Source organism: Ochotona princeps, chromosome 9, assembly GCF_030435755.1.
Source record: "Ochotona princeps isolate mOchPri1 chromosome 9, mOchPri1.hap1, whole genome shotgun sequence".
Classification (NCBI taxonomy): Eukaryota; Metazoa; Chordata; class Mammalia; order Lagomorpha; family Ochotonidae; genus Ochotona; species Ochotona princeps.
The window spans coordinates 9,183,037-9,206,102 of record NC_080840.1 but is presented as its reverse complement, the minus strand read 5'-3'; the positions used below and the strand labels follow the sequence as shown (position 1 = coordinate 9,206,102).

The following is a 23,066-nucleotide window of genomic DNA, read 5'->3' as shown; positions in this document are numbered from 1 at the left end:
GTGGGGGGGGGTGCAATAAGCAGAAGGTGCAGGGTGAGAAGTTAACTCTATCAATGGAAACAAAACCGCAGAAGCAGGAAGTAGTTGAGGTAATATGATGGTGATAAAGAAAAGTCAATTTGCCAGGAACTTTTACTTACAGACTAATATCTATTAAGCTTTCCCGGGGGTGGGGAGAGGGTAGAATATCCATGCATTAATTGCTTTGATCAATGGAAGCTTTGGTGAATTTAAGCACCCAGGGGCACATGGGGCTGTTGTAAGTCCTCACTAGCCAGAAGCCTTTTGATCTGCTGCTGTGGCACGCACAAAACCTAAGTCCTGCATACTGCAATTCATACACAACTATTTCTCATTAGCCAGCTGGTCAACCATCCAGTCCCAGGTCACACACACACTCAGCAGACACACAGTGTAGGTCAGACAGCCTTCCCTCCCAGGGCATGAAAGGTCACAACTTTTCTGCAATACAATGCTACTTCCAAATAAATGACAGGGACAGTCTATCCTGGAAAACTGAAGGGCACGTCCTCTGGCTTTGGGAAATAGAAGAAAGGTGGTAGGTACAGGCAATTCTGGGGGAGGCTTTTTACTGTACTTTACCAGCTGCCAGGAACCCGCTACTATTAGTGGGCTGACCTCCATCAGCTGCACGGCTTAGCCTCTTCCCCATCCACACCCTGCTCTCAGCATTCCAGGCTGCTCTTAACACCTCCAGCCCCTCACACTTGGCCTGGGCACTGCTTCAGCCCTGAGAGCAAACCAGGTTAATACCCATGAAGAATGCCCTCAAGCCCCGGCGTCTGTCACACAGCACAGCACTTCTCCTCATTGTAACTGCACGGTTACTTGTGTGAGCTCCCCAAGGGCACAGGCCACACCGCTTTATCAGCACTGCCCTTCAGGGCTCACAGGAGGCTGGCACAGTGGCTGGCGCAAGTCAAGCATTCAATGAAGGGCTGCAAGGGGCTTCAGTTCAGCCTGAGTTACAGCCCAGTCTTAGCCCCACTCACTATTGATCTGGAACCAGGGGTGGGAGGGTGGAAGCAGATGAGTCCTGAGCTATGGGACCTAATGTTTCCAAAATAGAGCTTTTCCACAGAACATTGGGGAGAAGTCAACAAGAGCAAAAGGTGCAATAACACGTGCAGTCGAGGACGGCCCAAAGTCTTGGTTCCCTGCACCCACGTGGCCGACCTGCATGAAGCTCCTGGCTCCTGGCTTCGAATCGGCTCAGCTCCGGCTGTTGTGGCCACTTGGGGAGTGTGAATCAATGGACAGAAGATCTTTCTCTCTGTCTCTCCTCCTCTCTGTATATCTGACTTTGCAAATTAAAAAATAATAATAATACTAAATCTTTAATTAAAAAAAAGACTTGGTTTTTCAGCCACTTTTTGGGTCTAGAGAAGGAAAGACATTACATAAGCTTAAGCAAAAAAATCAGAATCAGTATGGCCCCAGCTGAGAAGAAGGTAAACTGGCTTAGGCACCTTGCTCTCTGAGATCCTGGTGCTGAATCCATGCCAGCACCCACGCGAAAAGAATGCATGACCCAGAGGATGGGGAAGAGGAGCGTGGAACTTTGTTGAAGTTCCAGTCTTGTCTCAGTCTCCAGACCCGGATAAAACGTCCTGAGTTCATTTCAGTACCTAAGCAGTATTTTTGCTCTGTACACCACTTACATTTGTCTGTCTGAGTGCCTACATTAGAATTCCTGAATGAATCACCCTGTTCTGGAAGGAACCATGGGATTCACCATTCAGCCAACATTCAACGTTTGCATCAGTGCAGAGCCTAAGCAGTTAAAGAACTTGTCCAGGGCTCCTGGTGGCAGCTGGTGGTCAGGGGCATCATCCCCCAGCCATACACTTGACCCAGAGTGAACGGTTCATGTCTACACTGCAGGGTTCGCACCCACGCTGCCAGAAAACTGAATTCATTTCCAATGGTAAGTCCGAGTCCTGGGACGGAAGTTCTGTAAAACACCTCTCCTAATAAGCCTGTGCAGTATTTACGATGCTGTCTCGCAGGAACTTTCAAGACTAATGAAGATTGATTGAAGTGCTATCCTCGCAGGTATCTGACCCTGCATTACACACAAATTTCTCCCACTCTTGAAAAAGAAAATAGTCGGAGAAGCGTGTGCTTGAGTCATGATGAAGAAACAAGTGAAACACAGGTCAGATGGAATTTCCCAATCCCCTGTAATAGTGGGGAGCGGTATCTTGGCAGCAAAACTAAACGGCTTGCAGAGTTTCTGTAAATCCTACTTCCTGCGGTCATGCCTCCGCCTGCACTGCCTCTCCTCTGCTCGTAACACCTTCCTCAGCTCTCTCCCACTCCCCAGGCTCCTACCTCTGCAGCCGGCCTCCAGGTCAGACTTACTAGGGATATAGTTCTGCTTCTCTCTCTCTCTCTCTCTCTCTCTCTCTTAAGATTTGTTTATTGGAAAGGCAGAATTACAGAAAGAAGGAGAGAGCGAGAGGGAAAGGGAGATCTTCCATCTGCTGGTTTACTACCCCAACGGCTGCAATGGCTAGAGCTGGGCTAGTCTGAAGCCGGGAGCCTGGAAATGCTTTCAGGGCTCTGACAGGAGTGCAGGGGCCCAAGGACTTGAACTGCCCTCTGCTGATTTCCCAGGCACAAGCAGGGAGCTGGATGGATGTGGAACAGCCAGGACAAAACCTGTGCCCCTATGGCATGCCTATGCCACAGGTGGACAATCAGCCTGAAATGCCACTACCAGAAACATGCAGCCCAACCTGGCCTGACAGTCCATCTAGGCTATGTCAAAGACACTAGCAGTGGTGCACTGTTTGTCTGGCAAGGTAATGTTTTAGTAATTTATTTAACCTGATTCCTTGAGACACATACACAGTGGTTTTGATGGATGAATCTACTAACCTAAGATTAATAGCCTGGCTTATGGCCCTCTCTTCTCTTTCCAAGCTACAAGTCAAAATAAACTCACTCTCAATTTATAACTTCACAAAATGTGCTTTTGAACGGCAACTCCCGAATCTGCTGTGGTTCTTAAAAGGATGGTCACATCTGTCAGGATGTGATAAGTTATGCTACGGTAACATGGAACCCCTAAAATCTCAGCCCTGCTGGGCAGTAAGATGAACACAGTGATCCCTTTGGGGTCACCAAGATAAGCTCAGGCACCTCAGCTTTCTCATTTGTACCTGACCATCCGGGTTAGCCAACTCTGTGGCTGACATCAGTTGGTAAAGAATGACCCACCCAGCCATGCCCCTCTTTGCTTCTCCAACCAAAAACAGGGTGCAGTGAGAACGTCTGTAAAATCCCCAGCACGCTGACTGTACGTAGGTAGGGGGCAATGGGCAGCAATGCCACTGTCATTAGCCTCATCCCTCGCCTCCTCAGGCTACGGATTCCTTTGAGAAGCAGGGACACATAGACAACGAATGAGAATGTCTGCTCCCATCTGCTGGGGCTGGGTTTGGACGGAGGCCATGAACCAGAGACTCAATCCAGATCTCCCACATGTGTGACAGCAACTCAGTCACTGGAACCATCACCACTGCCTCCCAGAATCTTCGTTACTGGGAAGCTGGTGTCAGGAGTCTGACCCAAGTATCAAACCCAGGTAGTCCAATGTGGAATCTACGAGTCCTAACCTCTAGGTTCAACACCTAGCCCCCTTCTGGAAACAACAATGGTACTATCATAATCCTTGTACATTAAGTGGTTCCTAAACTTATCTTCACACTGGAATCACACAGAGATATTAAAAAAAAAAAACCTACTAAGACTGTGTCCCACTCAGACTGTGTTAATTCATTTAGTGCGTGGTCTAGGACTTGGGAATTGTAAAACATCGCCAGGTGATTTTAAGGTGCAGACAAGCTTGGGAAGCACTGTCCCAGACAGCAGGATTCCCAGATGTACACACATAGTCCCACGTGTGTGAGTATGCACGCGGGTTCCAGGAGTCCTGAGCTGGGCGGTGCTGCGCTAACAGGGAACCCTCACATCTCATCCAGTGGGTACCGGCCAGAGTCACAATGAACCCGACATTTAGTCTAAGCATTTTACACTTAGGTTTCTCTCATCTCCTGTTTAACTTCATCCCCTTCCAAGGTCTGAGGGAACAAAGCCTATCAGTCCCAGAGAAAACCACAACCCAATGATTTGCACTGAGGGGAATAGACTCTCACTAGGCAAGAGCCGGGCAAGGTCATCAGTAATGATGACTGTGCTTTGCTTAACTCTCTAGCCCCAAGATCCCAAACAGAAAATAAATTAATACCAAAATGTACATGAAAATTTATGATCATCAGTCATAACCTGAGAAGGAGTGGAGAGCAAAGACTCAATGAGCAGAGCAGCAAACTTGAAGCCCTTATAAGTCAACTTGTCACTAAATATATTTGGATATCCCCATGTGTGTTGAACCTCACCCAGGATGAAATTCCTTCCACCTGCGAGGGTAAAATTGAAGTCAGGAAGCCCAGGGGCAAGGCAGTGCCTCTCCACGAGGCAGCAGAAGCACGGGACACACACGTGAGTGCAGGGAGCTCTCAGAACCACACGCGGCCACTGGCACACAAAAATCAGCCTGCTCAGTCAAGAGAGGCAGAAAACCAGAAAGCCCAGCTTGTCTGCCCTCATTTGGGCACTTTAACTGAGGAATCAGACTGGCTTTACATAAATTTACAACCCTCATCCCTCCCGCTCCCCACCCCTAATAAAGGCAGTCTGTATTGAGAATGTACGTGCTAACATCCATCCATGGAAAAGAAGTCACACATACCACATACCATATACCATATACAGCTCCTCAGCTCCTTTGAAACCTTGGTGTCAGTCTCAGACCCTGAAGTCAAGAGGAAAGAGAAAGCACTTTGGTGGAAGGACCCGATGCCCATGGTGGTTCTGCTTTTCTCAGCAGCTCTCCCACATGAACTGTGGTTCACCTGAACCCGGCCAAGCCCGTTTTCTTCCCAGCAGCAGCTGGTTGAAGGAAAACAGCAAGCAGGACGCCTCCAACCAAAGCTTCCAATGAACAGCAGTCACTGCTCACAGCTCTGGGAGCACTGGAAAAAGGCATCTGGGAGCCTTTTTCTTTTTTAAAGTATCTGACAATTTTCTCTACAACCATCAAGAAAAAGGAGAAGCCACTCCTCACGTGTGTGACCACCAGAGAGACTTAACCCTTCGATCTTGTCCTCACCTCTGTCGAATGAAAACCACTCAGCACCTGGACACGGTTATGAGGAGAAACCAACAGCAAAAACACATATCAAGTACCCAGCACTCAACAAATGTGAACATCTTCCTGCAAGAAACTCAACAGAAGGTAAGTTTCTTACCAAAAAAGATCTTCCTATATGGAACCCAGCTCACTTCCCAGCTGAGAGACTGGCAGTTTCTTGATCAACATCTTTTCTACTCCCCCACCACTTAGCTGTAACTGTCTGCTTTCCTTCTTGCCTCCTGCTAACCCCATTCCCTAGCAGGAACTCTGCTCTTGGATAGACCTCATCTCCATCTTCAGAGCTGAGTCCTGAAGGGTCTAAGTCAATGGGCATTATTCTCTCCCCTTGCCACCATAATTGGCTGAGAGATAGATGCATGGCCTAGCATGGTCCAATCAGAGGGAAGCTCAGAAATGTGTTCACTGGTTTTGGAGAGAGGTGGGAGCTCCTTCCCTTCTTAACATGACAGAAGAGGTCAGTCTGTCAGAGAACAAGGCCAGGATTCAGATGTGCAGAGCTGAGAACAGCACAAAGGGAACCTGATAAAAGTGTGCCTGGAACCTCTCTCCACTTGGGGATACAGGAACCCCATAACTGCCTCTGTCAATGATTGCCTATGAACTGGGAGTGCTCAAACTTGCAACTCCGAGCATCCAGACACATACTGGTCTATCCATGGCTGAACATATCACTAAGTACCACACCTCTGGTGACTGAAACCAGACTACAAGTTCCCTGAAGCTCTTGCAGGTCTTCATGGCCCTGGGTCCCAGGGCTTGCCAGTTTCTGTCCACAAGCCCTTAATGAATACTCCACAAATAAATGCCTGGAATCCATTTACCACCAAAGCACCCGCTTTTGAAGTCCCATCCCCTGGTTATTCTTGGATCAAGGAAGCATCAGAAAGAAGTTCCTTAGATTTACAGCCATCACACAGGCCTGAGCTAAGGCCACACAGGCCTGAGCTAAGGCCAACCAGGCCTTGGCTTCCTCCTCTGCCAGGTAGTGGAAACATCCACCCTCCAAGCAAGGGAGTAGGAAGTGGTGGGGCTGCATCCAAGAATGTTTGCTCTCTTCCTTTGCATTCAGCTAGCCCTGCTTCACACCATGGATTCCACTCTGTGATTCAGAAAGAGTATGGTTATGGACACTCAACGGTGGGACTCCCTCTGGATCGCCCAGAGGAGCCAGCTCTAGGAGATGAGCCCAGCTAAAGCACACTCTGAAACTCTAATACCTCAATGTCCAGCCATTCCCTTTAGGAGTGGTGTCCCAGGCAAAGGACACATACAAAACTAGGCTGCCCAGCCTTAGGCTTTGCTGGCAGCCTCCTGACGGAAGGTGCAATGAGAGTCATTGGAGCGTGCAAATCTGTACACCCCTAGAGGCTGTGGTGGAACCATGCAGAAGCAACACTGAACTCAGCCTGACTGTAAGCTCCAGGAGGGCAGGGCCTACTCCATTCACTAGGCTACTTTCAGCATTCTGTGTGGCCAGTGCCACAGCACAGCATGTTAAGCTGCCACCTACAAAGCTGACATCCTACATCAGAGTGCTGGCTCAAGTCCTGGCTGCTTAGCTTCTGATCCAACCCCCAGCTAATATGCCCGGAGAAGCAGAGGAAAATGGTGCCAGTCCCCTGGACGGAGTTGTAGGCTCCTGGCTTTGGCCTGGCATAGTCCCATTTGGGGAGTGAACGGGCAGACGGACTGTCTGGTAATCCTTTTGTTTCTCCTTCTCTGTCAATCAAAAAAAACAATTCCTGAATCCATGAATGAAGAATGAATAAACAAAAGTGATGAAGTCTCTTCAAACAGAATGAAAACAAACCCTGCAGATTTAACACAGTCTGCTGGCTATGCAACAGGTAACTCAAAGACCAAGGAGTAGGGCCTGGTGCATTGGCTCAACTGGCTGATCCTTCCTCTTCAAACACCAGGATCCCATATGGGCACCAGTTCTAATCCCAGCGGCTCCACTTCCAATCCAGCTCCCTGCTGATAGCCTGGGAATGGACGAGGTTTCTGGCTCCTGGCTTCCGAGCAGCTCAACTCTGGAACTGAAACAGTGGATGGAAGATCTTTGTCTCTCATTCTCTCTATAAATCTGCCTTTCCAATAAAAATAAATAAATCTTTAAGAAAAAAAAAAAACACCTAGGGTAGCAGATACAAACTGAATTCTGGCCCGTCAGTGCCTAGGGGCTTGTGCAAGCTCTCACACTTTCTCAATCACAGTTGTTTTTTTTTCTCAAACACAATTAACAAGATAAACAAGAATGTTTTAAAATCCAACTGTATGTAGCAAAATATTGGGAGACTATATATCAAAATATTAATAAAAGTCAGCCACTGGAGGTAAGATTGTTAGAAAGATTTCTTATTTTTGTGTTATTTTTAGATTATGATCAACCCAATGAGGGGTGACGTCATTTAAGAGTCCAGCCAGTACCCCTGACCCTACCTTCTCTAGGCAAGCCTTTCAGACACTTGTAGACCGTTATCCTGTTCCTGTCTCCTATTTCCTGTTAAATACTTCAGCTCATTGAATGTCATCCTTATCTGACTTGATTTCAAGGCTTTCTTTTGTCCTTCCTCTCTCCCTGCAAATGCTCCATCTGTTAAAAACCCTACCCCACATGTTGTAGAACCCGCTTGCTCATTCCTCTGTTAATTCATTCACTGAACAAACCTACTCCCCACAGACATGGTTTGCTTCCGCAAACCCACCAGGAACAAACGGCCCTGGATTTCCTAGTTGAATACAGACCTTCTCAACTCTTGTGCGCCAGCAGGTGCAGATCCCAGCCCTGCTTCAAGTGCCAGGTGTCTAATGTAGGATGGCCACCCAGGGCCTCATTTTCACCTCACCATGGAGACTGGCCTACAGATACGCCTGTCAGAGATGCTGAGACTCAATTCTGAAACTACTGGAGAAACAGCCTCCCCTGCCCCCCCCCCCCCACTTCTCCAGAACTTCTAGAACTGCTGACAGCCACCTTGCACTGTCATCTGAAAAGAAACAGTAGTCAGTTTTGAGAGACAAAGACAAACTCTAGTCTTGGCAACCCTGCTTAAACCTTGGATCCCTGGGATTTTCAGATTACACCAAGCAGCAAATCCTTTCTTTTCTGCAGAGCTGGGGCTGTGTCTGGAGGTGGGAATAATCCTGGCTGCTGGCATGTGAAACGCTGGGACACGTGCTGTGCGCAGATACAGCAAGCTAACCCATGCTATCTTGCCAGGCACCCGCATCAGATATGATGATAGCCACAAACCACCACAATCTAGTAAGACCAGTAAAATAATCTCTTTAATTAAACACTCTACAATGCAACCTAAGCCATCCGGGAAGGGGAGTCCCAGATGCCTCACAATGCAACAGCACAGAAACCTTCTCTACTCAGACACCAAAGACAGAATTACTGTTTGGGGAAACCAAGCAGCACAGTTGATTCATGTTCCTCTTATGGAAAAACTACATCCCACATTGCAAGTAGAGGCAAGGATACTTAAAGAGCTGAACACAGCTCTCTGAGCCCACAAAATACCATCTTCAGGACCCAGCGCAGTGCCAAGGTCGAACAACCCTCACCTTCAAGAACGTCATCTCAATGGTACGGCTGATAAGACACTGAAATAACAGGTCAGTTTCAGGGATCGTAATTCTGTAAGTTTCCGTTTTCACCTCAGTCTTATTGTTAGGTGGATGACTGTGCATTGAATTCTAACAGCATCATAATAACAGCCTTTTCAAAGTGAATAAACTACTTCTGAATTGATTTCTAAATGATAACAAGAGAGAGGGAAGACAGAGAGCCACTGGTCCTATAAAACATTTCAGCACGTGGCTGACCACAGAAAATAACAGCAGGAGCGATAAAAAGCACCACTGGGAACATCTGTTTCACTAAGCAAGTCCCTCAAGGTTGCTCTTTTACAGGGAACACAAGTTAGTGTCTCCTGAGTGTACCTGATACACCCTCAACTGTTGGAACTGTGAAGATACATCAGAAGAGGTGGACACCACGGGACGGATTCTTTCTTGACCAGCCCCAATTTCACAAAGAATCCTATTGTTGGGAAAATTAACACAGACAGAATCCTCCCACGTGGTCTCAAGGGAGGTGCCAGGGATTAGTGGCAGGAGGGAGAAAGGCTTGAGATGCCTTCCAGACACCTTGGGATTGCTCAGCGGCAGCAGGGCTGCCTCTGTGAATTCACTTCCCCTGCTTGTACACAGCAGCACCCTACACGACCCCCAGAGCTCCTCGTCTGCCCTCCACTTCCTGGGCAGCAGCCTGCATTGTCATGCAAGTGTGAGAAGCAACCCAGCTCACGGAAGTTAAGTGCTCACTACATGCTGGGTTCCCTCTAGGAGTCAGCAATCCACTGCACAGTGACTGCCTCTAAAAACGGGAGGTACGCTCACGCCCAAGATTCTCCAAGAAGAGGTCCTCTTAACTAATTCTGTGTTTAATGAAAAAAAGTAATGCATGCTTATGTTTAACTCTCCAAAAAAATAATTTAAAAATAGGGCCCGGCGATGTGGTCTAGTGGCTAAGGTCCTCGCCTTGAACGCGCTGGGATCCCATATGGGCGCCAGTTCTAATCCCAGCAGCTCCACTTCCCATCCAGCTCCCTGCTTGTGGCCTGGGAAAGCAGTCAAGGATGGCCCAAAGCTTTGGGACCCTGCACCTGCGTGGGAGACCTGCAAAGAAGTTCCTGGCTCCTGGCTTCGGATAGGCGCAGCACCGGCTGTTGCGCTCTCTTGGGGAGTGAAACATCGGACAGAAGATCTTCCTCTCTGTCTCTCCTCCTCTCTGTATATCTGACTTTGTAATAAAAATAAAATAAATCTTTAAAAAAATAATAATAATAAAATATAAAACACAGGACCTACGGTATCCTCCCCCAAATTATATCGTACATCTCAAATGGTATACAATATTCTCCAAAACTTGTTTCTAGTATCTTTCCAGCAATGATGTAGCCATAATCAAGAAAATACATGAGCACATATGGTCCCCTCTTCTCCATACATGACAGCATACCTCATGTACTTTTTCTACATTTGGCTTTTTTAAACTTAATTCTTAGTACAAATGACCTACCATTTTAAACAGGGGCACAGCATCCTGCTCCAATGGTATACCTGTACATTCAATTAATTCCCTACTGACACACATTTAAGTTGCTTACACGTTGCAATCAACATCACTATGAATCTGTATTGAGAGCAATTTCACACACATGTGATTATGGAAAAGACAGATCTATAAGATAAAATCTTTGAAGTGAAAATAGAAATGCAGGATCTGAGGACACACGCACTTGAACTATCGCCTGATCCCTGAACTGTCTGGCTGACTGGGCCCTATACTGCCCTCCAAAGAGGTGGCAGTAAATTCTACTCCCAGCAACTCTGCCTCAAGTGCACCAGTTTCTCTGCCCACATTCACAAAAGGCTGGTGTGTTGTGTTTGGCTTTTAAGCACAAGAGAAGAAAGGACAGAGCTCTATTCTTGTCTCACTGTCTCTTCCTGCCTCTGTGATATCACACATGACACGACTGCTTCCTGAACATTCCACCCCTGGACGCACAGCCAGGTGTGAGCTTAAAAGAGAATGGTTGCCTGAACCCACGATGCATCGGAGCTGGCTCAGACTGGCTCACAAGACCCGGCTGTGCTAATCCTTTCCACAGAGTACAGAAGCTGGCTCACATTGCCTTACAAGACCGACTGTGCTAATCCTTTCCCAACTCCGAGTTCAGTGACGTCATGCAGGCGGGTCAACTTTAGTCATGGTAAAAGTATTTACCTCACAGGAATCTGCAAACACAGCAAGAGTCTCTTTCCTTTCCCCAGAGAGACATCTGTTAACATCTGCAGCCATGGTGAAAATGGAAACTCTGCCATCCTTTGAACCATGTACCCCTGATGCTGCCCTGATCACACATTCTCAGACCGTTAAGGATGAGGGGAGAGCTCAAAGAGCTTCCAATCCTCACATCTTTTGCTCATCCCTTAGTTGCTCTTTGTATATGTAAGGAGCATACTCTATGCCTCTTCCCCATTCTTTCATAGTTCCATCTTTTCATCAATTGTTGCTAATTTTTGATGACTTCCCATATTAACTGCAAGCTCAAAATCTAGGTCACACTAGACAGTCTGGGGGCAAATCCATCCAGCTCCATCATTTACCAACCATGGGATGTTCAGCAAGTGGCTTAAGCCACTAAAAAATATAAAGATACTAATAAAGTCTGAATACTTTCATTGAGAGGATTAAATGAGTTAATACTACTCCAGTACACAGGAATGTCTAGCACATACCATGCACTTACCAGATGTCACTACTGGCTTCCACTTGATCAATTCTCTCTTTAGCCATGTCCCTTACATTTTAGTTATAAAGACTTTTTTTTCACTTGGCTGGCTGCTTTTCAAATCATCTGCTTTCATTTTCTTTACATTTTTAATATCTTTAATTCTTACTCATGTTAAATATACTATCATGTGTTCTTTTGAGATGGTTTCCTAAATCTGTGGTGGACAGTTGAAAATACCTATGGAGTAAGTTTATTTTTGTGATTGGAATTTCTAGGGAACAAGACAGGTTTTATACTCATGTTTTAGGCTGAAGAATCTCATATATCATAGATAAATAAAAATATAAATTCTGGGCCCAGCATGGTAGCCTAGCAGCTAAAATCCTTGGCTTTCACACACTGGGATCCCATATGGGTGCCGCCAGCCCTGCTTCCCATCCAGCTCCCTGTGTGTGGCCTGGGAAAGCAGTCAAGGACAGACCAAAGCCTTGGGACCCTGCACCTGCACAGGAGACACAGAAGAAGTTCCTGGCTCCTGGCTTCAGACTGGCTCAGTTCCAGCCATAGTGGCTGCTTGGGTAGTAAATCAATGAATGGAAGATCTTCCTCTCTGTCTGAAAATCCAATTAAAAAAAAATAAATCTTTTTAAAAATACAGATTCTACCATTACCTATGGCACAAACTCAGGTTCTTACTGTCTTGCTGGTGACTTTTCCCATTCAGCCCACTCCCTGTATATTTCTCTAGGCAGTGGGGCATGTACAGCCTCTTTCCATAACGAAGCTCCTAGCTTCAGATCGGTTCAGCTCCGGGCATGCCGGCCATCTGGTGAGTGAACCAGCAGATGGAAGATCTTTCTCTCTGTCTCTCCTTCTCTATGTAAATCTGTCTTTCGAATAGAAATAAATCAATCTTTACGGGAAAAAAACCACAACTGTTTAGCTTAAATTTCTCCATTTTGTTACACATACATATTTCCCTTGAGTTCCACTAGACAAGTTTATATTTTAGCCAAGTCTACATTCCAATAAGAGCAGACATATGCAAATCAGCTTAGTTCCACCACTTCACAAGAAGTGTTCCATGTCAACAGATCTAACTACTTACCCAGGCTCGAGTAATATCCACATGAAAACAACCCACTGGGGGCAGATTTTTTACCTAATGGTTAAAACAGTGGTTAAGATAGCCACGCGCCACATCAGAGCACCTGGGTTCAATACCTGGCTCCGGTGTCTGACTCCAGCCTCCGACTAACGCATAACCTGCAGGACAGCTGCTGATGATTCAAGCAGCTACCTTCCTGCCAGCTGGGACTGAGTGCCCAGCCCCCAGCTGCAGGCTCACCCAATCCGGGCCAATGCAGGTATTTATGGACTAAACTACCTGTTGAGAGTTTACCCTACTTTCCCATATTTCTGTCTCATTCTGTCTCTAAAATGAATTTTTTTAAAATTCTGTATTTTAAAGTTTAACTTCTAAAGTCAGCACATAGTATGGAAATTGAAGACTCAAAATTCCCCTCGCAAATCCCACAAAGGTCTCACAGTAGAGACTGCCAAACCATCTCTCATAATGTCCACTGCAAGCAGATTTTCCTTCAGCACTAGAAGTAGGATCTTAGGTTAAAGATCACTTGTAATAGCTGGCTTGGACTTAGAGGCCATATGGTGTGACAATTAAGACCTATAAATATGAGACAGACACTCTTGACACAATACCAAGCCACAGGGACATAGACCAAGAGAGGAAATAGCACATCCGTGCCTCGCAGTCACACTCATTCCAGAAGAGACTCCCACTGGGCAGAGTGACAGAAAGAAACACTCTTTTGTCTTGGCAAGTATGCTGCACCTGCATGAGGGAGAAGCCTGAGTCTGTGACGATAGCAGCCAAAACGGTGCCTACCTCTGCAGCAATTTCAACTGCAAGGGGGCAGGCGGGCACTTCCTATAAGAATGGGAAAACTGATTTTCCAGACTCGGAGGGTGGGTGGATGAGTGGAAGCTATTAAACATTCGTCAACCTGTGCCATTAAGATCTATGCATTTTACAGCACGCACAGCTGGATTTAAACAAAAGTTCAAAGCACGCCTAAGGAAAGAGGCTACACGGCATGCCACTAAGGATCCTGCTGCATGGTGAAGCCTTGCAGGAGGCTGACCACTCAAACTGTGGCCCGTGATGAGACCAGTAAGCTGATGAGCAGCAGCAGCAGGACAGGGAGAGGCACTGCTGGTGGCAGAGGGGACCCAGACCCACAGAGCTAGCGGTTCTCCGTGAGGGGCTCAGGAGCGACAGAGGACCGGTGTGAGGAGCACTGAGGCTCTCACCCAGACTGCCCCATGTGAATACCGACTGCACCTCTTACGAACCTGCGGCCTCGGGCAAGTTCCTTCTCGGCTTTGAACCTCAGCTACCCAAGACTGTTGTGAAACTTAAGTGAATCCAAGTAACATGCTTAGGGCAAGAATGCATACAGGAAGGATTCAATACATTTTGGCAATTATTATTGAGGACAGGAGGCTGTAGTACCTTTTCCCCTCCAAAATGATGGTTCTTAATGAAATTAATCGTTGGACCTGATAACCCTGTGGTTCCCATTAAGCATTCTTGGAGCAGATGAAAGAACACAAATTCATTCTGATTTCAACAGAAGCAGAGAACTGAAACCCGCCTCCTGGCCATCACCAACCACTTTCATTTTGCCTCATTCTGAGAAGGTTAAGAACTCAGGCTCAACCAGACAACCACGGTCAAATCCCAGCTCTGTGACTTACCAACTTGGGAACCCTGTAGAAATTAGTCAAATGCCACGTCTCGGTTTCTTTTCCTGTAAAAGAATGACATCAAAGATGAAGCAGTTTGCCACAGTCTTTGGCACAGAGAAAGCCTCCCTCCACCCCCAACCTCGGCTAAAGCTGGCCACTTTTCCCAGACCAGAGACTGGGGCTAGGAATCACAGCTTTCAAATTTGTGCAGATCATTATAATGTCTAAAGGAGCTCATTCTTCCTCATTTAACGCTTACAATGCTCTCAAGCATTATAAATAAAAAGTGCAGATGCATGGAAGCGAAGCAACTTGCTGAAGGTTGTACAGCAAACAAGAAGCAGAGACCCAAACGAAGCACCTCCGACCGAAGGGGAGTTTGGCCAGACTGCGCTGTCCTAGGGACAGAGGGTATGGCCAGGCTGTCTGATGCTGGAACTCTAGGTGCAGCAGCAGCTCTAGGTCCTTCCAAAACAATGAGCTCAAGCAGAGTTTTAACTGGTTTTAGTCTGTCATACTGCACCCAAATCACTTCCTGTTTCAAGTTTCTGCTTTGCAGAGCAAGGGAAACAAACACGTACGTCACAGCAGCCTTGTCACCCTCAACAAATCTCTCCCAACAACAGAGCTTACGAAGCAATGTTTCCATAAAACCCTCATGGAGCAACGCAGTGTGTTTTAAGGCATCCAGAGTGAAGAACACAGCCGAGCCTGCAGTATCGAGCCACCCTTATCAGGGCAGGGAGAGAAGCGGAATGCATTTTGTCTGGCTTTTATTTTGCTTAAACCTTTAGCTGTGTTAGGTTTTTGTTTTTCTTTGTTTTTCTGGACACTCAAGGAAGACTTGGGGGCTACATCCCAGGGTGGCAAAGAGCATACGTCAGCACTTCCCACCACTTCCGCTGCACAGTTGCATAAGTGGTAGTATGTTCCCTTTGAAACCAAAGTCACAGACCCACTTAGCGGCCAACGACACAGGAAGGTTAATTTAAGGAGCACCTGGCGCACACTCATAAACTATGTCTTCAGATAATGCGCACATATGCACACACACACCATATATACCATACATGTGCATACCAGGAGCACACAACTGCACACATACCACACACCCCACACACACAGGCATGCCACACACAACAGCATATGCTATCCATACCACAGCCATCATGCACAGCACACGTGCACAGACTCACAACCACAGCACTCCTGAAGCCTCTTGCAAGGATGTTGTCTTTCCCTCTCCCTCATTCTTTGACCAGGTTTACAGAACAGGAAATGGGGACAAGCTGTCCATTTGGGGAATGTGTTAGGGCTGTGGGCCAAATCCTACAATTTAGCAAAGCATGCTAACTCACTCTCGCGACACCTGCACAGATGGCCTGGGATGGGGCATGGCTCTTATAAAAGTAAAGTGGACAGTGTGAAACCCAAGAAAGCTGCTTTTCTCTTCCAAGATACGAGCAGAGATCCTGGATGAAAGCTCGGCAACCAGACCGCGCCTCCCCCTCTGGGTCTCACACCACAGGCTTTACTCACTCCCCTCTCTCCCGCTCAGGGCTGTCGGATACTAGAGGAGTCACTCTGTTTCTCTGAGCCCTGCAGCATCCTATACTCTGAGGACAAGCATTCATTCAGGAGACAGCCACTGAGCACCTGCTCAATCCTCTACATAGCTGTCTAGCCACCTGGGTGCACACACATGTAATGACAGGAGGATAAGTCACAGGTACAGAACTGGGATCCCCAGGAGTACGGTCAAGTGTAAGGTAATCCCAGAAAGGGATGTCCACTGACCCCAGTGGGGTGGACAGTGACAGACGATGTGACCAAGGCTTCCATGAGAGTGCTATGGGCGTTGAAGGTGACACTGTAAGTCAGCGGCACACACAAAGACTGGCGGGCTAGACTGCAGGTTCACCTGGTTAACAGCCAGGATATGTAGGAGGGTGCCTCTGCCAGGGTAACCAAGTCCCTCCCACTCCCCTTGGGTGGGGTCCTCTGCAAGCCCAGCTCCTTTTCTTATCTAGCCCTTTCTCAACACACCGAAGTTCCCACGCCTGCTGCAGGGCACAGGAGGTGTCCCCACCATGCCACATGGACGCCCTCTCTGCTTCCCTCCTCTTCTCCCAGGAGTGCCAGGACAGTGACGCAGTAGGAAGGTGAGGGGAGCGCGGCTAGCCTCTACCTGTCACTTGTTTCTGAAACACACAGGGCTCCACTGCACGACCAGCCTTTGGACTCTGCCCCTACTCTTCCACACAGCCAGAGAAATGCTGGGGTCGCCTGCATCACGACCCACCTTTTTGTGACTCTAAGCTACACAAGCAGACCCAAACAGACTGCCCCTCTGCAAACAAACACCTGCCCAGGGTCCCCCCCCCAAAGCAGCTGTGTCAGGGGGGCAGACTCAGGGCTCAGTGAAGCCTCCTCAACAGAGACCACCAAAACTGGGCAGCTGAGTAAGGATGGACACTGCAGAAGGCAGGACCCCATCCCTGCTTGGCCCTGCAGGACAGCCTCACCTGAGGCAGGTGTGACAACATCCCTTAACCTTGCACATGAACACCAGGCAACCAGAAACGCCCCTGGACTAATGACTACTCACATGGCCTAAGGATGCTGCGGTTTGTTCAAGACTCTTGACAAACATGAAACATTGCTTTAGCAAGGGCATGGCGCTGCTTCAAGGGAAGGCTAGGGCCGGCACTGTGTCACAGCACGTTACGTCTCTACCTACAATGCGGGCATCGTTCAAGAACCAGCAGCCCTACTTCTGATCTGGCTCCCTGCTAACACACCTGGAAAAGCAGTGGAAGGCGGCCCAAGTACTTGGGCCCCGCATCCATGCGGCAGACCTAGAGGAAGCTCCTAGCTCCTGCCTTCCACCTGGCTCAGTCCAGGCAAATTAAGCATATAAGAAAAAACAAAAACACAAACACAAAAGCAGAAATGCTGCTTGCTTTGAGGGAAAATCCTTAACTGACAAACCTAAGAGAAGCTTTCCTTAGATTTCCTTACCACACTTTTGTGATTTCCTGAGACTTTCAAGGTGAGATTAAAGGTGCCCATTGAGGGCCTAGCGCAGTGGCCTAGCGGCTCTAAAGTCCTCGCCTTGAACGCATCAGGATCCCATGTGGGTGCCAGTTCTAATCTTGGTGGCCCCGCTTCCCATCCAGCTCCCTGCCTGTGGCCTGGGAAAGCAGTCAGGGATGGCCCAAAGTCTTGGAACCCTGAACCCATGTGGGAGACCCGGAAGAAGCTCCTGGCTCCTGGCTTCGGACTGGCTCAGCTCCAGCCGTTGCGGCTCCTTGGGGAGTGAATCAATGGATAGAAGATCTTCCTGTCTTTTCTACTCTCTGTATATACAACTTTCCAATAAAAAATTTAAAAAATCTAAAAAAAAATACATATAAGCCTTGCATGAAAAGACTCCCTTAGCATTGTGTCCTCTTAGGCTGTTTATGTACTCTGTACATAATGCAAGTACTTCAGAAAGTTTGTGCAGGGCCTGGCGACGTGGCCTAGCAACTAAAGTCCTCACCTTCAACACCTCGGGATCCCATATGGGCACCGGTTCTAATTCTGGCAGCTCCACTTCCCATCCAGCTCTCTGCTTGTGGCCTGGGAAAGCAGTCGAGGACAGCCTAAAGCTTTGGGACCCTGCCACCCGCGTGGGAGACCCGGAAGAGGTTCCTGGTTCCCGGCTTCAGATCGGCACAGCACTGGCCATTGCGCTCACTTGGGGAACGAATCATCGGACGAAGATCTTCCTCTCTGTCTCTGCTCCTCTCTGTATATCTGACTTTGTAATAAGATAAATAAATCTTAAAAAAAAAAAGTTTGTGCAAAATGGAATTAAAAAGCCAGCTTGTTGTAGTATAAATTCTTAAAAATCCTTTTCCATCAAAATTAATTTATCTGTTTAATTTTAAGCTTTCTCGAAAGGCGAGAGAGGGGCCAGCGCAATGGCTTTATTGGCTAATCTTCCATGTCTGAGCACCAGGCTCGTTTCACCTGGGGGCTGTGCTGGCTGCCCTGCTTCCCATCCAGCTCCCTGCTGATGGCCTGGGAAAGCAGTAGAGGACGGCCCAAAGCCTTGGAACTCTGCACCACTATGTCCATTTTGGGAGGGACTCAGCAGATGGAAGATCTTTCTGTCTCTCCTTCTCTCTGTAAATCTGCCTTTCCAATACAAATAAATAAATAAACCTTAAAAAGAAAAAGAAAGGCAGAGAGGAGAGAGTGTTCTCCCATCATCTCGTTCTCCCAAAAGCCAGGTTGGGCCAGGCCAGCGGCGGGAGCAGGGAACTCAGTCTAAGTGTTCCATGGCGGGTGGACCCAGCCACTTCAGCCTCCCAGAGTAAACCCCAGCAGGAAGCTGGAGGCAGGAACTTGAACTCAGTTCTGCTATGACACGGCAACTTCCCAAGTGCCAAACATGCAGCCACACATTTATATCTTAATTCCTTTTCCACAGATCTTAAAGTACCCACGCATGTATTTTATTAAAAGGAATTATGTTTAGTACAGAAGTCCCTTAAATAGGATCTTGTTTTCTTTAACCAAGCCAGAAGCTTTTATTATGCAAGTCACTGATGTGTGTGATAAACCACAGAGCAAAAACCCTGGCTGCAAATTAAGCACACCTGGAAATGTTGGGTTTGCAACATGGAGAGCAGCATTTTCTAGCCAGTTTCACTCAGTAATTATTCTGACACTTCCCACATCCCAGTTCATAGGAACCAGACAAAGGAAAACAGGGGTTCTCCTTAGTCCCCTTGGCACAGCGAACTCCTCCACTCAAGTTCGTAGTTCTTCTTGCTGAGAAGCACACGTCAGTGCTACTTCATTGTAGTGACATCACAGGCCCCACCAGGGCTTACCAACGCTGCTGCCGTGTGCCAGCCTGCACAGCCAGCAGCCTCTGCCGCGCTAGGCACACACCCCAGCAAGCACTCCCCAGCTCACCTCCCTGCGCAGCTGAGCCTGAGATGCACCAAGACAGCGGAACTCATTAGCCTAGAGAAGCCCATGGGAAATCGTATCTGCAAGGGAGGAACTCTCCATAATTAAATAAAGCGCCAATTGTAAAAGTACCTAGCAGCGCCTGCTACCCAGAAGACAATAAATGTTAATTAAACAAAAAAGTAACACTCAGATAATTAGTTCTTTTCCTTGGAGAATTCATCTTGTGCTTTTATTCGCTTGTTTATCACTCGTCGCTTTCTTTCCCTTGATTCATTCCAACCCTGTTAATAATACTATAAGCTTATACCCATGATCCTGTGCAATTACGAGTTCCATGGTATTTCCAACAACCCTTTATCACCTTATTTAATAAAACATTTCCCTAAAACGTGGCTAACATATAGAAAATAGGAAATATACAGTAGTCATTTATATATTTATAAGTAGTCAGAATTAGTTTTTAAGATTTTTTTTTTTACTTGAAAGTCAGTTATATAGAGAGAGGAGACACAGAGAGAGAATCTTCTATCCATTGGTTCACTCCCCAAGTGGCCACAATGGCCGGAGCTGAGCTGAAGCCAGGAGCCAGGAGCTTCTTCCCATGTGGGTGCAGGATCCCACATGGATCCTGTGGTATTGGGCCGTCCTCGGCTGCTTTCCCAGGTGACAAGCAGGGAGTTGGAAGGGATGTGGGACCCAAATAGGCCTGGGTTTGAGCTGCATCCACATGGGATGGTAGTGCTGCAAGCGGAAGATTAATGTGCTATGCCACCACACCAACCACTCAGAATTATTTTTAATTCAGAACTCATGATCTTTCTCTATAACAAGCTGAAACTTATTTCTCATTACTAGAAGGACTTAATAATAAGAAGAAGAATAAACGTTTACCACACTTACAGGGCTTCGAAGCACATCAATTATTTTTTATGATTTTATGTGAAGAATCTTTTTGAAGATTTATTCATTTGAAAAGTAGAATGAGAACACGAGAGAAAGAGGGAGAAACAGAGAAAGATCTTCTTCTATCCACTGGTTCAACTCTCCAAATGGTTGCAACAGTCAGAGCTAGTCCTGGCAGAAGCCAGGAGCCAGGAGCTTCTTCTTAGTCTCCTACCTTAGTGGTAAGGGCCCAAGCACTGGGGCATCTTCCACTGCTCTCGCACGCACATTAGCACATCAACAGGGAGCTGCACTGGAGTTGGAGGTGCCACGACTCAAACCCAGATGTCAGCACAGTAAGCAGTCTTAATTTCCTGTGACATATGCTGGCCTCAAGAGAAAAACAAATACTATTTGTCATTGCACAGGTGACTTATTTACTCACTCTGAGAAGGTAGCTACAGGTCAACGCTTAACTGTCCAAAAGTCACCTGGAAATGCTAACACTATAATTAGTCACTACTGACTTAGTTGATCTATACTTGCTAAAAAACCTGGGACATCTGGAACCCCTCACACCAGAGTGACAGAAGCTCCAGGGGGGCTGACACTGCATGCGGCCACAGGCACCCCCTCTGGGGGCAGGACCCAGGCTAAAGACCAAACACACAACCTGGAGAAGAAACACACTCGGAGGGTCCCTCCGCAGGATGGTGTTTTCCAAAGTAGCCTTTGTTCCTTCCAAAATGTGTGTTAATGTCTGCCAAGGGTCCAGGCCAGAAATGAAGCTGGCACTCTGGGTGGAGGGTGTGGGCTGTCCTTTGATACACATTCCCAGCTGCTGGATTTCCTCATCATACCCAGCGCTCATTGCCTCTGACACTATTCCTACAGGACAACAGGACGCACTGCCTGCGGGAGTGATGGTTCTATCTGAGAGTCCAGGGATTCGGTCAATCGCAGGAGCTTAGATATGAACGTGCATATTCACACAGGTTCCTTAATCAATCAACTGTCAGGCAGACATTTGGCCTAGCCCATCCCAGAGTTTCCGGGTGTGCATCCAGGCTCCCCTCCCAACTCCAGCCTCCAGCTACCCTGCAACCTAGGAGGCAGCAGGTGACGACAGATCACATAGCTGGGCTCCTGTCACCAATAAGGGAAATTTCTGATGGAGCCCCTGGCTGTGGCTGCTGCAGGCACTTGGGAAGTGAGCCAGTGGATGGGGGAATCTATGATTCTGTCACTCAAAAAAAGAAATGAAACAATGCTAACTAAAATATTATATACAGGTATGTATGTATGTAATGCCTGGTTTTAGGATTGCAAACTGTTTATCTGTGCACACAAAGTACCTCTAACTTTCAATGCGTGTTCACCATTGAGATTCAAGTCCAACAGTTTGGGATTCTGTTAATATAGCATAATAAATTCTAGGGTCCACCACCTTGGCCAAGGTTAATTTCAAATACCTTGATGTTCTAATACCAACTGAAGACTACAGCCTACTGGGACTTCTCTTATTCACCTACTTTTTCTCCTGACAGTATAACCCTTGCCTTAAAAGACACAGAAGCCGAGGGCACGAGAGGATGACAGCCAGCAACTGCCTTCTCCCAGAACCAGCACCAGGATCCAAGATCCAGGGAGAGGCCGCACAATCCCACACAGCTCTCTGCCAAAGGTAATTATTAATGCACCAATCGGATTTATTATCACTTCCTTTTCAATCTCCTCTCTCTTGGAGCTCTGAACCATATTCAAGATCCAATCCTGATGCATAACAAAAATAAACACAATTTCTGCACTTTGCCTTAATGTTCTGACAAAATCAGTATTTTTAATTTATGAATTCAAAAGGCTGAAAGACAGAGACTGGAGAGAGCGCTCACCACTGCTTCAGTGCTCACAATAGTCAGCCCTGAATCAAGGAAGGAGCCAGAAGCCAGGGACTCCAGTCAGGCTTGCAGTGGCTGGGAGGAACCCAAGCAGCTGAGCTGTTACCACTACCCGCCAGGCTCCACAACAGCAGGAAGCTAGGGTCAGGTGTCACAGCCTGGAATCGAACACACCCATGCGGGATGTGGGTGTCTTCACTACCCTCTTAGCTGCTAGGCCAAGTGCCCAGCCCAAAATAAATATTTTAAAGTCCTAAACCTGTCGTCTGTTTATCGGCAATAATAAAATTGTGTACTTGAATAAGATCTTTTTTAAGGGATGGGGCCAAGGAAGAAAGGAAGGAACTGATCTATATGAACAACCAGGTGTGCTGGAACTACAAAACCACCCAAAACCTGGGAAGTAGACTTTGCCCCATGCTTTTTAAATCTGTGACAGAGACAGGAGCTCACTAACGGAGAGATGGGTAATATAGAACTTACTGCCGGGGCTCTGCTTCACCTGCTCGCCAGCCTCTGCACCTTGTCAGTCACCCCCCCACGCAGCCGTGCATGCTCAGGGTGCCACTGTCCTTAGGACGCCTGTCACCCAGCACGCCTCCTGCTCTACCCAGGAGGACGAGATCAACCGTCCATGTGGCTTCTGCACTGAACTCTGTGCTTTGCCACCGAGTATTCCTGACATCTTCACAGAAATCGCATGTGGTGAGTAGGGCAACCAACTGGTTGGCACATGCCAGGGAATTTCCTGGCTTTAGCCATACAAGTGCCAAGTCTCAGGAAATCCCTTAACCAGCATGGTTGATTTCTTCAGTCATGGACACCAACAGTTTCAGGCACCTGTTTACAACATGCCCTTCTCTAACCATCCTCTGATAAACAGGCCAGGCCACGGTGCCCTTTTTGTGCCCTGTGATGGCATCAGCTCAGCACAGTGTGAAGAACCTTGTACTAAGATGAAGGCAGCTGATGTCTACACCATCTGAC

The 23,066-nt window shown here is 47.4% G+C and overlaps 1 protein-coding gene across 3 annotated transcripts in view; it reads right to left on the bottom strand.

Moving 5' to 3' along the window:
* The window catches only part of CYRIB (CYFIP related Rac1 interactor B), a 124,442-nt gene that overhangs the window by 72,539 nt on the left and 28,837 nt on the right, over positions 1-23,066 (bottom strand). For all 3 annotated transcript variants that reach the window (XM_058668485.1, XM_058668486.1, XM_058668484.1), the window contains exon 2: positions 14,338-14,390. The gene's annotated coding sequence lies outside the window, so the exon portion shown is untranslated. The remainder of the gene's footprint in view (positions 1-14,337; positions 14,391-23,066) is intronic.